Source organism: Aethalodelphis obliquidens, unplaced genomic scaffold (assembly GCF_003676395.1).
Source record: "Aethalodelphis obliquidens isolate GAN/ISIS:26980383/991018 unplaced genomic scaffold, ASM367639v1 scaffold36, whole genome shotgun sequence".
In the NCBI taxonomy this organism is placed as follows: Eukaryota; Metazoa; Chordata; class Mammalia; order Artiodactyla; family Delphinidae; genus Aethalodelphis; species Aethalodelphis obliquidens.
Genome location: NW_020837980.1, coordinates 12,701,238 through 12,715,707, shown reverse-complemented (window position 1 = coordinate 12,715,707; position 14,470 = coordinate 12,701,238).

The window sequence follows — 14,470 nt, the reverse complement described above, 5'->3', positions numbered from 1 at the left end:
AATTGCAGGGTTATATTAACACCAGTAACCAATTCACTTTTTTTTTTTTAACATCTTTATTGGAGTATAATTGCTTTACAATGGTGTGTTAGTTTCTGCTTTATAACAAAGTGAATCAGTTATACATATACATATGTTCCCATATCTCTTCCCTCTTGCGTCTCCCTCCCTCCCACCCTCCCTATCCCACCCCTCTAGGTGGTCACAAAGCACCGAGCTGATCTCCCTGTGCTATGCGGCTGCTTCCCACTAGCTATCTATTTTACATTTGGTAGTGTATATATGTCCATGCCACTCTCTCGCTTTGTCCCAGCTTACCCTTCCCCCTCCCCATATCCTCAAGTCCATTCTCTAGTAGGTCTGTGTCTTTATTCCCTTCTTACCCGTACGTTCTTCATGACATTTTTTTTTTCTTAGATTCCATATATATGTGTTAGCATACGGTATTTGTCTTTCTCTTTCTGACTTACTTCACTCTGTATGACAGACTCTAGGTCCATCCACCTCACTAGAAATAACTCAATTTTGTTTCTTTTTATGGCTGAGTAATATTCCATTGTATATATGTACCACATCTTCTTTATCCATTCATCCGATGATGGACACTTAGGTTGCTTCCATCTCCTGGCTACTGTAAATAGAGCTGCAGTGAACATTGTGGTACATGTCTCTTTTTGAATTATGGTTTTCTCAGGGTATATGCCCAGTAGTGAGATTGCTGGGTCATATGGTAATTCTATTTGTAGTTTTTTAAGGAACCTCCATACTGTTCTCCATAGTGGCTGTACCAATTCATATTCCCACCAGCAGAGCAAGAGTGTTCCCTTTTCTCCACACCCTCTCCAACATTTATTGTTTGTAGATTTTTTGATGATGGCCATTCTGACTGGTGTGAGATGATATCTCATTGTAGCTTTGATTTGCATTTCTCTAATGATTAATGATGTTGAGCATTCTTTCATGTGTTTGTTGGCAATATGTATAACTTCTTCAGAGAAATGTCTATTTAGGTCTTCTGCCCATTTTTGGATTGGGTTGTTTGTTTTTTTGATATTGAGCTGCATGAGCTGCTTGTAGATTTTGGACCAATTCACTTCTGTATTTTGTTTGGTAGCACCATATGGAGAAAAATCGTGCTCCACACTAATAAGTAAATGTAAATGGTGGTCCTTTTTTTTAAATGTAAACATGTCATTTTGCAATCTCAATCTTAATGCCTTCATTTCAACTGATCCCGAGGTCTGAAAGAGCCACATTGGGAAATTTATGCATCAACGTTAAATTACTGACAATTTCCTGAGCAATACTCACCTTCCTTACTGGAGAGGGTTCACTTTTTAAAAGGACTTGATAACTGGACTCTGGAGGAAGCGTAGATCATCATTATATTTGGCTGACACTGTGTTTCCAAATGTCATCATACCCTGGGTTTAATAGCACCGTTTGAAAACATCTTGCTAGTGGCATGTCCTGTCTGACATTCCCTCAAAATTTCACAACAGTAGGGAGTAGTGTTATTTTGTATCTTAAGTCTCAACTTGGTTTCAGTTTTGTTGCTGAAACTTTCTCTGCAATTGTAAGCTGTAATGTGGGGACTGTGAACTCCCTCAAGGAGCCCATTCAGCGGGTTGAAAACAGTATCTAGATACTCCAGCTGGTCCAACTAAGTTACATTCGAGAGATGTTTAAATAATGGAGGTTTCTTTCTAACACAAAAGTTATTTATATTTTGATTTGAAATATCTGTTCCAGAACCTTGCCTTGAAACTACTAAAAGCTTCAATGTAAAAACATACATTCTGGAACTTACCACCCTTATCATGAAAATAACTCTGAAATGTCCCCAGTTTAAAGACTGTGCCTTAAATTTGACAGTTTTATGGCTTTATCCAACTTCTTGCAAAATGCTGCACAGACAACCATTTAGCACAAGTGCAGTGACCACCAGCATGTTTCAACAGCTTCTTTTATCTGAGCAACTCTTTCCATAGCCTCAGAATAGACATGCTACATTTTTGACAAGTTGTTCAATGGTATATTATAATCTAATCTGAAAACAATTTTTTTCCTCCAGTTGTGTTTTATCTAATACATCTTCCTTGAGTTTCTTTTGGATGACTGTATAAAAAACAAGCAAAACACAGAGATCAGCAAATCCATATTTTCATTCAGTTGAATCATAAAAGCTAAGCTTTAAGGGAATTCACCAGATGTGTTTTGATGTGTATTTTGGGGGTAAGAACAGTGGTGCTACCCAGCGTGATGTGGGTCCTTAAGGGTATTTGCAAATCTGTGGGAGCCTTTTGCTTGTCTCAATACCCAAGGGCACACCTGGCACTAAGTTTCTTTGAGCCAAGGTTGCTAAGTGAGTTGTACTTGTCTCACCTGAAACGCTAGTGGAAAATGAGGGTAATTATGTTTCTGTAAATGTCTGCTTATTTAACATAGCCCAGGCTTTAACAAGAATTTGTCTTTTCCTCACTTGTAGCTTTGGATGCTCCTGTTGAGGAGTTTTCATTGACAGATTTAAATTTAGTTCACATAAAATTTGTGCTGATGACGCTGAGCAGGAACATCTGAGTTCCTTGCTTTTGGGACTTTTGTGTTTTGTTTCCAAATCCTCTAATTTAGCAGGGTTAAAGATGGTGTGGGGCTTCCCTGGTGGCGCAGTGGTTGAGAGTCCACCTGCCGATGCAGGGGACATGGGTTCGTGCCCTGGTCTGGGAAGATCCCACATGCCGCAGAGCGGCTGGGCCCGTGAACCATGGCTGCTGAGCCTGCGCGTCCGGAGTCTGTGCTCCGCAGCGGGAGAGGCTGCAACAGTGAGAGGCCCGCGTACCGCAAAAAAAAAAAAAAAAAAAAAAAAAGATGGTATGATTTCACTGCATGAAGTACAAGAAGTTGAGCAGTTTTAGATACACTGAAACGACTTTGCATTTCATATACTTTTGTTACAGTGATGTGGTGGACCATTGCTTGACTATCACTTTGGGCCAAATAGGCACTTTTTGTCTTGAGACAATCTTATTTTACTCATTATCTTATTTTCTTGTTAAATTTAATTCCTTAACCAATGATTCCTTTCTACTTTTAAAGGTAATTACTTTGTCTCACGAGAAAAAATATTTTCATTTAAACAAAAAGTGTCCAAAACTTACCATAACACTTAAGCCTAAATAATTATCATGACATATGTTACTTGTTTGCCGTACAGATTTCTGTGGCTTTCTGACAAGAGCAAGCACTGAGCAGAAGCATCTGAGCCTTGTCTGGCATTTGATGAATCTGATTAATGCATGTTAGGGTAAGTCTACTCGCCAGTATAATTTCACGGGAGAGGCCACATGCAAGTCTGACTTGAAAAAAAAAAAAAGGACTGGTGCAGAGTTACTACTTATTCGGTTCAATGTATTATATATATGCTAGAGATGGCTGAAAAAGCTATAATTTAAGGTCTGTATAAAAATGAAGAAAACTGAATGAGAGGTAACAGAATGGTGATCTCCGATGTGTTCAAAATTGGTGTTTTTAATGACATTTTAAAAGTAGTTAGAATCTAATGGCTGATTTCTGACCAGCCTGAGCTCTCAGCCCCCTAGTGGTGTTCAGCTTGGTCTAGTCCTTTTCATCCTTGTCTTTCCCTCAGTCCAATCTCATCATTTCCATGTCAGCTTCATAAATAATTCCAGTGTAGGCATGACCCCGTCTCAAGGTTTTTCTCCTTTTCCCTTGCCCAGCTCCCAATTCTAACCCCCAAGAGCTGCCTCAGATAGCTGAGGAGGGGACACTTCACATCTTGGTCTTCCCTTGGCTTGTTTCCCCTGTGGAGTACATGGCAAGGCTGTCTCTGTTTATTTAATTCATATCAAACAACCTGGCAAAAATGATGGCTCTGAAATTGAGCTACGGAGTCCTCTTTTACTTATATCAAGAGGTTCAAGTAATGTACATACCTTTGCCCTGAAGATGGTCTCCTGGCAGGTGGACACCATGCCTACACATGTGGGGCCCACGGAAACTTCTGGATCTTCACCATCCCCTTAGGAGCTGCAGGGAAACCCAGGGGGGGTGTTTCTAGCTCCTCTTTGGTATAGATACACCTTGTTGCTTTCTCCGCAGTCTTGTCCCCTTACAATGCAGAGCGATTCTGTATGGCTGGGGCTTTCAAAATATCCCGAAGTTGGAGCTGAACATGTGTCTCTTCACTTTGGGATTTCCCAATGAAAGGTTTTCCATATTGCCTTCTCTCTCCTGGTGACTGGCCACTATGCCACCACCATGCTGTTTCATTCCCTGAAGCTCTCCTTTTTCCTTCTCCTACTGGGATCTATTTGGGGCAAGAAATAAGGGAACAAAAGGAAAATCTGTCCTCCCTGTTTGTATCTACTTTTTGTAATATTTTGTTGTCTTATCAGAGCAGGAGTTGGGGAGGCAATTTCCTCTGATTTAGAGATTAAGAATGTGACATCTTTTTTTTCTCCCTGTTTTACAGTCAAAGATATATTGACAAGTTGTAGGAAGATCAGTTATTTTACTGGGCATGTGGGAAAGAGCACATCATTAATACTTTGAAATATCATCATGCCACATAAATTAAGCAAACACAGTGAAACAAAAAATTAACACCTTAAAATCAACCATTTCTTCTTCTTTGAAATTCACTTGAAACTGGTTTAGCTAGATGTCTAAAGTTCCTTCAAAGAAACTGTCCAGTTTACCATTTGCTGAGTGATGACGACAATTATACTTTGATTTCTCAAGGATTAACACAGCAGGACAGAATCACTGGTCATCCCCTTAACCACTGGCCATATCAAGGAGATTTTCTTTGTAGAGAAAATGCCAGTTGGTGTTCTGAAGGAAGAAAGGAGAAGAGAATTATAGAATCCTTAGAATAAGGGAAGCAGAAACCCTGTTAAAAGGAAAAAACTTCTTTCCCTACCCCATGGACCACTTCTGACGCCAATTGTGTGTTTTTTTCTCACAAACCAAACAGTTCTCCAACTCTCTCAACACCATTTGGGTGCTACAATCCAACTCTGACACTACTGACTCAGAATTAGCAGAGACCCCACAGGTTGAGGGCTCAATCCCTCAAGACTGCCCCCACTTCGGTAAGTCCCAGGGTGTCACCTGTACTTCTGATCAACTAGCTATAAACCAGGCATTCCCACAACCCCCTTCTCCAGTTCAATATTTACTAGATGGCTCACATAAGTCAGAAAAACATTACTTACATTTACGGATTTATTATGAAGGATATGATAAAGGATGCAGATGAACAGCCAGATGAAGGGGTATAGGGGGCAAAGTCTGGAAGGGTCTGGAGCACAGGAGCTTCTTTTCCTTTGGAGGTGGGGTGTACCATCTTCCCAGGATGTGGATGTGTTCACCAACCCAGAAGCTCTCCGAACCCCATAGTTTTGGGATTTTTATGGAGGCTTCATCACGTAGGCATGATCAATTATTAATTCCATCTCCAGCCCCTCTCCGCTCCCTGGAGAATGGGGGATAGGGCTAGGGAAAAAAAAAAAAAATCCCAAGCTAATCTAATCACGGCCTGGTCTTTCTGGTGATCAGTTGCCATCCTGAAGCTATTCAGGAGCCCACCAAGAGTCACCTCATTAGAACAAAAGACAGTCCTGTGACTCGGGAAATTCCAAGGAATTTAGGAGCTCTGTGTCAGGAACCAGAAGTAGAGACCAAATGTATATCTCTAGTTATGCCACACCTGTGTTAGGTGAGATGAACTTGACCTGATAGGTGTAACATTCAGAGGGAAAAGGCAATGACTAGTGGGGCCTAGGGAGATTTTAGGGAGCATCTATCTAGCCCTTCTCTTAAGCAGGCACCAAAGAAAAGTTAGTTTGGACTGGAAAACTCATGAGATATTTCTGTAATTGTGAAGGGTCAAATAAAAGAGATCCAAACAGTACATAAAGATAGAAGTGAGGAAAGATTAATGATTATGTATATATATATAATTTTCAAATAAAAAATTAAAAGATAATTTATCAACAGATTGTTTATGTAAAAACAATATTTACATTTTGAAAAGATCATAAAAATGTAAACAGTAGGGCTTATGTAAGTCGGTTATCAGTATACTTTCTTTGAAAAATTTTAATAAAACTACCATTGAAAAGATCTGTTACTTTGATATTAATGCATGTTTTTAAAAAGATAAACTGAAGGAGATATTTTCTTCTTGAGAAGAACCAATAGATATTATAATAGATACGATAGTGTCTTAAAGAGCTATCTAAGTAGTTAACAAAACCCAAAATGCTTTTATTTAATTTTTTTCCCTTTTGTTTAATCCATACACATTTCAGAGAAAAGTTCATCCAAACATCAGATTAATCTTTTAATTCATAAAAATGCTTATCTGGAAGATTTAGTGTTCTGTTCCCAAGTATCTTGTTTATTAGATATTCAGTATTCATGTGTTTTGCTGAGAGACATCATAATTAAACTTCCCATGGTTATAGTTGGGAAACCATGCCTCCTTTCGTGGTGATAAAATGTTGTGACACACTATAAAGGCACAATGTCCTTGTTACAAGTTTATTGAATTTTTATGAGGAGAAAAAGGACAGAGAGGGTTATATAAGATCTTATGTGAAAAGAGATTCTAAACCCAGAATCCAAGAAAAATGAAAATTCTAAAACACAATTCATGGAGGGAGGCCTGTGAAGAAGGAAAGAGGAGGTCTTTCAGGACCATTTAAATTGGTGAATTGAGACTTAATTTTGGCTTACTTATCAATTAACAACAATTACTTCTTTCCCAAGGCAAGGGGCCAAGGCAAAACATGCAATTTGTTCAAAGCCTATAATCCGTTTACTCTGGTGAAAACAAGTGTAATATAATTACTAAAAATAAATATATCATCCTTTTAAATATTTATATTTTTCCCCTAAATTTTGATACTTTGGCTGGCAACACTGAGCAAGTCAGTTGGATACTTATAAATCAATAATAGGTCACATGGTGTCATTTGAACTGAAAAACATTGAATTTTGTCAGGTTTGTTTAAGTACTTGCAATGGTATGACAGTGAAAATGTCACATTTCTCCTGTTAGGTTTCATTTGTTCAACATGTAAAGTAAAACCAAACTTTTGTCGCCGAGTGTTTCTCCTCCAAAGCTTTTTCACGTGTATTCATTTAAAAAGACAACAATTCAGTTGAAAAGACTACAAATCCAACGGTTGATGCTTCCAAAAAATAGGATAGTTGTCAGAGAAATCAAAGATGAGCAGGTGGAGTTATGTTTGTAAACCTGCTTGGGAGTTAATCATCAAAAAGTTTGAGAAAAAGAGTTTTCATGGGTAAGAATGATTTCCTAGAGACCAAGGTAGCTTTAGTTTGGATTGCCATCCACAGGATAGCTAAGACTTCACTTTCCATGAGCATTTTCCTAACCTCGAATAGCAACATGTGGTCGGCAGATCTCCTTGCCACCTGAAAAACGACTCTGAACGGCAGCCAGATTTTTTCTGTTCTTTATAGAAACTTTTTTAGATGAACATATTTTCTTCTTTATCAGCCTTTTCTCTTCTGAAGTTTTATGCGAAGAGAGACATCCTCTAAATCATTTGTCTGAATAAACTAATCAAATGTTGCTTCATACATGCCACATAGTCATAGAAATATCTTCTCAGAAACTCTAGGTTGACCTAAGAAATTGCTACTCCTGCTTTTTTTTCCAAAGAATAAAACAGGATTTTACATCATGTTCAAGAGTAACTCTGAAATGTATCTCTGTGATTTAGAGAACACAGGTCTGTTCAATGATTTTTTTGCTTTAAGGACTCTAGAGATTGGTAAACTAGGAGAGATGGATTCTAGAATTTTGTCTCCTTATGAACTCACTGTGTGGCCTACAGTTTTTCTCCTGGAGTGAAGACATTGATCTAAAATAGATGATCTTTACAGTGTCTCCAGTCATATGACTTGACTCCTTTTCTACATTATCATCAAGTACTATGCTCATCTTTTTTGTCAGTTATTTATTCCTATATAACAAACCACCTCAAAACTTAGTGGCTTAAAAAAACAAACATTTAATCACTCATGAGTCTTTGGCCTGACTAGAATTATCTAGGGCGACTCTTTTGCTCCATGTGATGTTGTGGTTGGAGTTGAGGGCATCTAAAGGCTAAACTGGGCTGGAATATCTAAGATGCCTTCTCTATTGGGCTAACTGTTGGCCCAGAGCTCAGCTGGTTTCACTGACCTTGATTATCCTCAATTATCCTAATTCTTCTTACAGCATGGTTCCTGGCTTTCAAGTGAAGAAAGTATGAGTAGTCAGTTCGTTTAAGGTTTGGGCTTGGAAGTCCCCAAACATCACCTTTGCCAGATTCTACAGGTGAAAGTAAGCACAGGATTAGCTCAGATTCAAGGAGAGGGGAGACTAACTCCATCTCTTTTATTTATTTATTTATTTATTTATTTGGTTGTGCCGGGTCTTAGTTGTGGCAGGTGGGCTCCTTAGTTGTGGCCAGTGGGCTCCTTTAGTTGTGGCACATGTGCTCCTTAGTTGTGGGTTGCAGGCTTCTTAGTTATGGCATTCAAACTCAGTTGCGGCATGCATGCGGGATCTAGTTCCTCGACCAGGGATCGAACCCTGGCCCCCTGTATTGCGAGTGTGGAGTCTTAACCATTGCGCCACCAGGGAAGTCCTTAACTCCATCTCTTGATGATTTGTGGCATATGCACACAGGGAGGGAGGGAATTGATTGTGGTCATATTTGAGAACTATCTACCATAGTCAACCATAGGGAACAAAAATTCACATCCCTCCCACACACAGAATACAGTCAGCCCTCCCTCAAAGATTCATCTTATTACAGCATGGGCTCAAAGTTTAGTATTTCTTTATCTTATTAGGTTCAGGTGTGTTATGGACTAAATGTTTGTGTGCCCCCCCCCACGTTGAAATCTAATCTCCAATGCGATGGTATTTGGAAGTGGGACATTTGGTAGGTAATTAAATGACTTTGTAAGAATAGACCAGAGGTTTAGCTTGCTCTCTTTCTGCCATGTGAGGGTACCATGAAAAGTCAGCTGTCTGCAACCCAGAGTAGGGATCACCAGAACTTGACCATGCTGGCATGATGATCTTGGACTTTTAGCCTTTGGAACTGTAAGAAATAAATTTCTGTCGCTGATAAGCCACCTAATTTATAGTATTTTTCTAAAGCAGCCTGAGCTAAGACAAGGTGTGGCTGGGACTCTCTGGTGGGGTTTCTTAGGAGCAGACCCCTGTAAACAAAAAAGACAAGTTTCCTGACACTCACATATCCAGCATATTACGATGCAAGAAGGCTAGGATAACCAAAGGCGGGGGGCGGGGGAGGAAGGGGGCACACAGCTGTTGCTGACCCATAGCGACTTTGAAATCAAGCTGAGCACATCAGTATTTCTGCTACAGAACAGGGAATGTTCTTTAATTTAGGCCCAGCCTTGCTCCTTGAGAGTGGTTCTCTGTGGCTCTTGGTTTTGTCTTCTGGGTTCTTGATTAACTCCCCTTTCTGTAAGAAATGGTGTGTGCCTACATCTGAGTAGGTTCTTAGCTTGATTTCTGCCTGGAGGCCTCTTTTAATTTTGAACTGACTTGACCCGTGTAGTCCAAGCTTTCAAAAAATTTTTTAGAAATTCATTTATTATTATTTATTTGGTTGTGCTGGGTCTTAGCTGTGGCACGTGGGCTCCTTAGTTGTGGCATACAAACTCTTAGTTGTGGCATGCATGTGGGATCTAATTTCCTGACCAGGAATCGAACCCAGGCCCCTTGCATTGGGAATGGGGAGTCCTAACCAATGTGCCACCAGGGAAGTCCCCAAGCTTTTAAACACTTTGTGGACTTCCTACATAACGTGTGCTCATACCTAATTTGTGGATCAAGTTATGATCTGCTCCTCTAGATGAAAACCACACTTATAGATCTCCTCCTACCTTATGCTGAGACACAGGGTGCTGTGGGAGCAATGCCCTTAAAATTCTTAGCAGTCCTATGGTCTGTCTGAGAGGATCTATGAGGCACCAACTTAAATATTTCTGAGGTTTAACCAAGGGTCTTAAAGCCACACTCTTAATCTGAACTTTGCCCTGAGGCTGCATTTAACTGGCATATTATTATCTCCTTTTTACATATGAGACTTAGAAGTTTAAATGACTTTCAAATATACATACTGCGAATTTCCTCCTTTCCTGAAGTTCAAAATCTAATAGGGGAGCCAGAAACATATAAGACAATTAAAAAATAAGGGAGATTCTGACTCTACTGCAGGTTCAAAATGCTGAAGAGTCTGAGAAAGAAAGCAGAGCAGACAGTCTTCTTGGAAAAGATGGCACTGGATTTGGGCAAAAAAGGAGAGAGAGAGGTGTTTTAGCCAGAGAAAAGCAGAGGAAGAGGATCAGACATGAAGAGAAAGTATCTATCATTGGGCTGTAGGGGACCCTTCTGGGGTGGATGGTGGTGATGATGATGATAGTGAAGAGTAATGAGAGATATCGCTGGAAATGAAGGGCTGGGTACATTTTGGAAGACTTGAACTAGACCTAAGAGTTTGGATTTAATTGAAGAAGAATTCAGGCTTTTTCCATATGATTTGCTCATTCTGCCTGTCTGCATGATCATTAACACGTCTTTGTATTTTAATTCTCTGGGAGATTATTGTTCTTATAGTATTTCAATCTGAATTATGCATATGAAAACAGTTTAAAATGGAAGCAGTGTGGCATAGGAGCTGAGATCTTGGATTCTGGAATTAGGCAGACCTGGATTAAGACCAACTCTACCACCTACCATTTGTGTCTTTTGGTGCAAGTGTCTTAACTTTTCTAAGCCTCAGTTACCTCACCTTTCATGTAAATACCTACCTCAGAAGGTTGTTGTGAGTATCAAATAAGAAAATATGTAAAAACCACTTAGTATAGATTAGGGCACATGGTAAATTATCATTAAATATTGTTATAAATAATTATTATTTATATAAATAGAAATAATTTTATATTTATTTTCCAATTCCAGAGTAACCAAGGTCTTCCTGGTTATCTGAGAAGCTGTCCTATATTTTGAGGGATTTTAAGACCTGGGGTGGGGGGTGATTGATCCTCTCCTTTGAGTCTGGTGCATTCTCTGAGTGAGGGCAACAAATGGTCTAAACATGGTCTTTGAGTTACTAAACTTGCTGGAATTACTGGATTTTGGATTATACAGTGTGTAGAAAGAAACCTCTTGATGCAAGTAGTTTGCAAGCCTAGAATATCTTGTTTTCCTCTGCTACAAGCTTTATTGTTTCCAGCTGGTCCATGGCTTGGGCAAGGACTCCAAGATGGTTCAAAAGCTGCCTAAAAAAAAAAAAAAAAAACTGCCTAGTGGCTGCAGGGAGAGGCTCAGGCAGAAGCCCTGAGGCTGCTGGGCTTCTCAGGTTCCTGGTCATGTTTGAGGGTGAATGGTACTTGCCCAGCCCAGCCTGGGGGCCTCCAGCCTGCAGAGGGCAGTCAGGCGGGTGCTGACTTCGGGATGAGTTTCACCTGCTCATCTCTTTAAGGAAGCGGCTTCCAGGAAGTCAGACTGAGTCTGCGCGAGCAGAGCGCAGGGCACGCAGATCCCAAACCGCTTGGTTCAGGTTCTTCTCCAGGGCCTTGGCGGCTTCCGTGTCGTCCAGAGTTTCACCCCACTCCTGATGGGACAGCCTCTGCTTGTCATGGAAGATGGCGTGTCTGACGCACTGGTTTTGCATCTTCAAGAGACACTCGGCACCCTGGCGCTTCTCCTTTGCCAACTCTCAGAAGCCGTGGCCCAGGCCTTCTAGAGCCACATCTTCGCGGTGAAAGTAGAAGCCCGGAGAGAGGTAGGTGTCGGAGGCCTGCAGATGCAGGTTGAGCTGGAAGTTGACTGCGGCCTCCACCTAGGTGGACTTTTTCTGGCGACTCAGGGAGCTCGCGGTTGGTTGGCAGTAAGGAGCTAAGCACAGAAAGCGGTATTGGCTGGTCCTGGAGGCAAAGGATGGTGGGGAAGATGGTCCAGGAGGTTGCAACTGGGAAAGAGGGTGGTCAGAGGCCGGAAGAAGGGGCGTCCCGGGCTCTGTTCTGTACAAACGCCGTTGAAGCGAGACAACGGGTACGCGGGGCCGCCGGGTGCCCTGCGAGCTGAAATCACTTTTGAGAAACTTTTTCGGGACTTGACCTCACTTATAGTACAGGATGTATATCCAAATATATATATCTGAATAAGTTTATGTTCTCTCCAGTTGTAAAAGGTGTATTTAATCATTTGTTAAACACTTTCAGAAACTATTTCTGGGATGACTTCTAGAGTAGATTCTTGTGTAGTAAATAATCTTATACCTGCTTTGAAAACTGCTTCCACCTTCTTTTGGAGAATTAATGATGCTTCCTTAGCTCAAATATGTGGTTTTTGGTGAGGCTGACTTTCTCTGCCACAAGATGGGCCTCTCACCGTGCCTCGTTTTCCAAGCACCAGAATGCTTGATCAGGGATGGGAGAAATTAGTTGGACCAATCAGAGACTTTCCGTAGCTTTTAATTTTTTTTTTCTTTTTCTTTTTTGCGGTACGCGGGCCTCTCACTGTTGCGGCCTCTCCCATTGCGGAGCACAGGGTCCGGACGCGCAGGCTCAGCGGCCGTGGCTCACGGGCCCAGCCGCTCCACGGCATGTGGGATCTTCCCGGACCGGGGCAGGAACCCGTGTCCCCTGCATCGGCGGACAGACCCTCAACCACTGCGCCATCAGGGAAGCCCTCCGTAGCTTTTTTTTAAAGGAGAGGCTGATGGGTACTTTTCTCTGTGGTCTCGTAAGAATGGTGCTGGATTACCCATACACAGCCACGGAACTTCTAGAAGCAATCATCTTTATGCTCTTGATTCTCCACTTGTTACTCCAAGGCATCATTATTGCCTTAAAGAAGAGAGCAAGAAAACGGAGTTTCAGGGTTTTTCTCTTTTTCTTCCAATAAACAAGGTTTTGAGAGTCACAAGAGAGGGCCTGAAGGAATCCGGACTCAGAGTTTAGACTGCAGCTTATACAATTAGCTAGAAACTTGAAGAATGAGATTGGCCTCATCTGTACCCTTGAGACCAGAGGAGGGCACCTGGGCTAGGGAAGATGGGGCATGGCTTATAGGAGATCAGAGTTGGAGTGAGAGGTCCTCACTTCGTCCAGGTGAAGAAGAGTTGGGTCAGGATTAGGAGGCTGATGAGTTTCACCGGTGGCTTCTTGAGGCAGCCAATGGGAGCCCAGCTGATGCTTGTAGCTCATCACCCTTCTAGGGTGCATCACATGCTGTGTGTAGATTGACTTTGATAAGCTCTATTGAAGTCCAGTCTGTATATTTCATGGGTCCAGTGCACTTCTCTCCCTGTTTTTACCTCTTTTCTCCAAGGACATGGTAGGGAGGAATCTTAGATCCAGAAGAATGATTTGTTTTTCCCCATACAATGAGCAGTTTTCTCAACCCCATCTAATAATCCATTCGTTTCCCATTACTCAATTGATATCATATGTAACACTTACATATATAAATAGGCCTCTCTCTGGCAGGCCACCATTTAAAATAAGAGGCCTCAGACTTCCTGCATTTTCCATAAAAGCTGAAGGACAGAAGGAAAGAGCTGTGGAATACACCCACACCCTGTTAATGGCCTGAGGCAGCCGGCAGGCAGCACTGGAACTGCAAAACTAATCAGCGGCGCCTCCGTAGGTTCTTAACATCTGGGGGACTGCACAAATGGAACTTTATTAATTTGAGTGGAGAATGTTGGAGAATTTGGTAAAGCAGGGATATATCCACACTACTTAGTTGAAAATAACAAGCTGGGGAAAAATGGGAACAGAGCAGGTGAGTTACATAGAAATTTCTGGAATGTTCTGAGAACGTTTTGGGTTAACAACAATTTTGCGAACTTGCTGGAAAAGCTGATGACTGTTTCTCTAAGAAAATGTATTCCAGTTTTCAACTCAGGATGTCTGGAACACATCTCCCATTATCACAACTCCAGAAGGATTCACAGGAATTTCACTTTTTCTTTACTCTCATCTCAGAGATGGGAATTGCACCCTTTGTAAGCTGAGCCTCCGCAGATAGAAGCAGGAACAAGCTTGCCCAAAATGCACACGGTGGGTGGGAATGTTGACTTTTATCTCTGTGGAGAAAAGGAATTTTACAGAAATGAGAGAAAGGTCTCTGGTGCCCAGGGTCCTAGACATACATATCTTTATGAAAAGTAAAAAGTGGGAACAGAGTCCAGGGCTTAGTGGGAAAGCAGGCCCGAGTTCCCTCTTTCTGCATGTGAGCTCTTGACTTCTTCATGTGCTGGTTGGTTTGCAAGTGGCTGAAACTGTCAACTGAAGCCTGGACGCTGTTCAAAGCCCGCCTGGCATAAAATGCCGTATTGATGTTGTATCTCCTTCCCTTTGTGTTCTGGGGACCAGT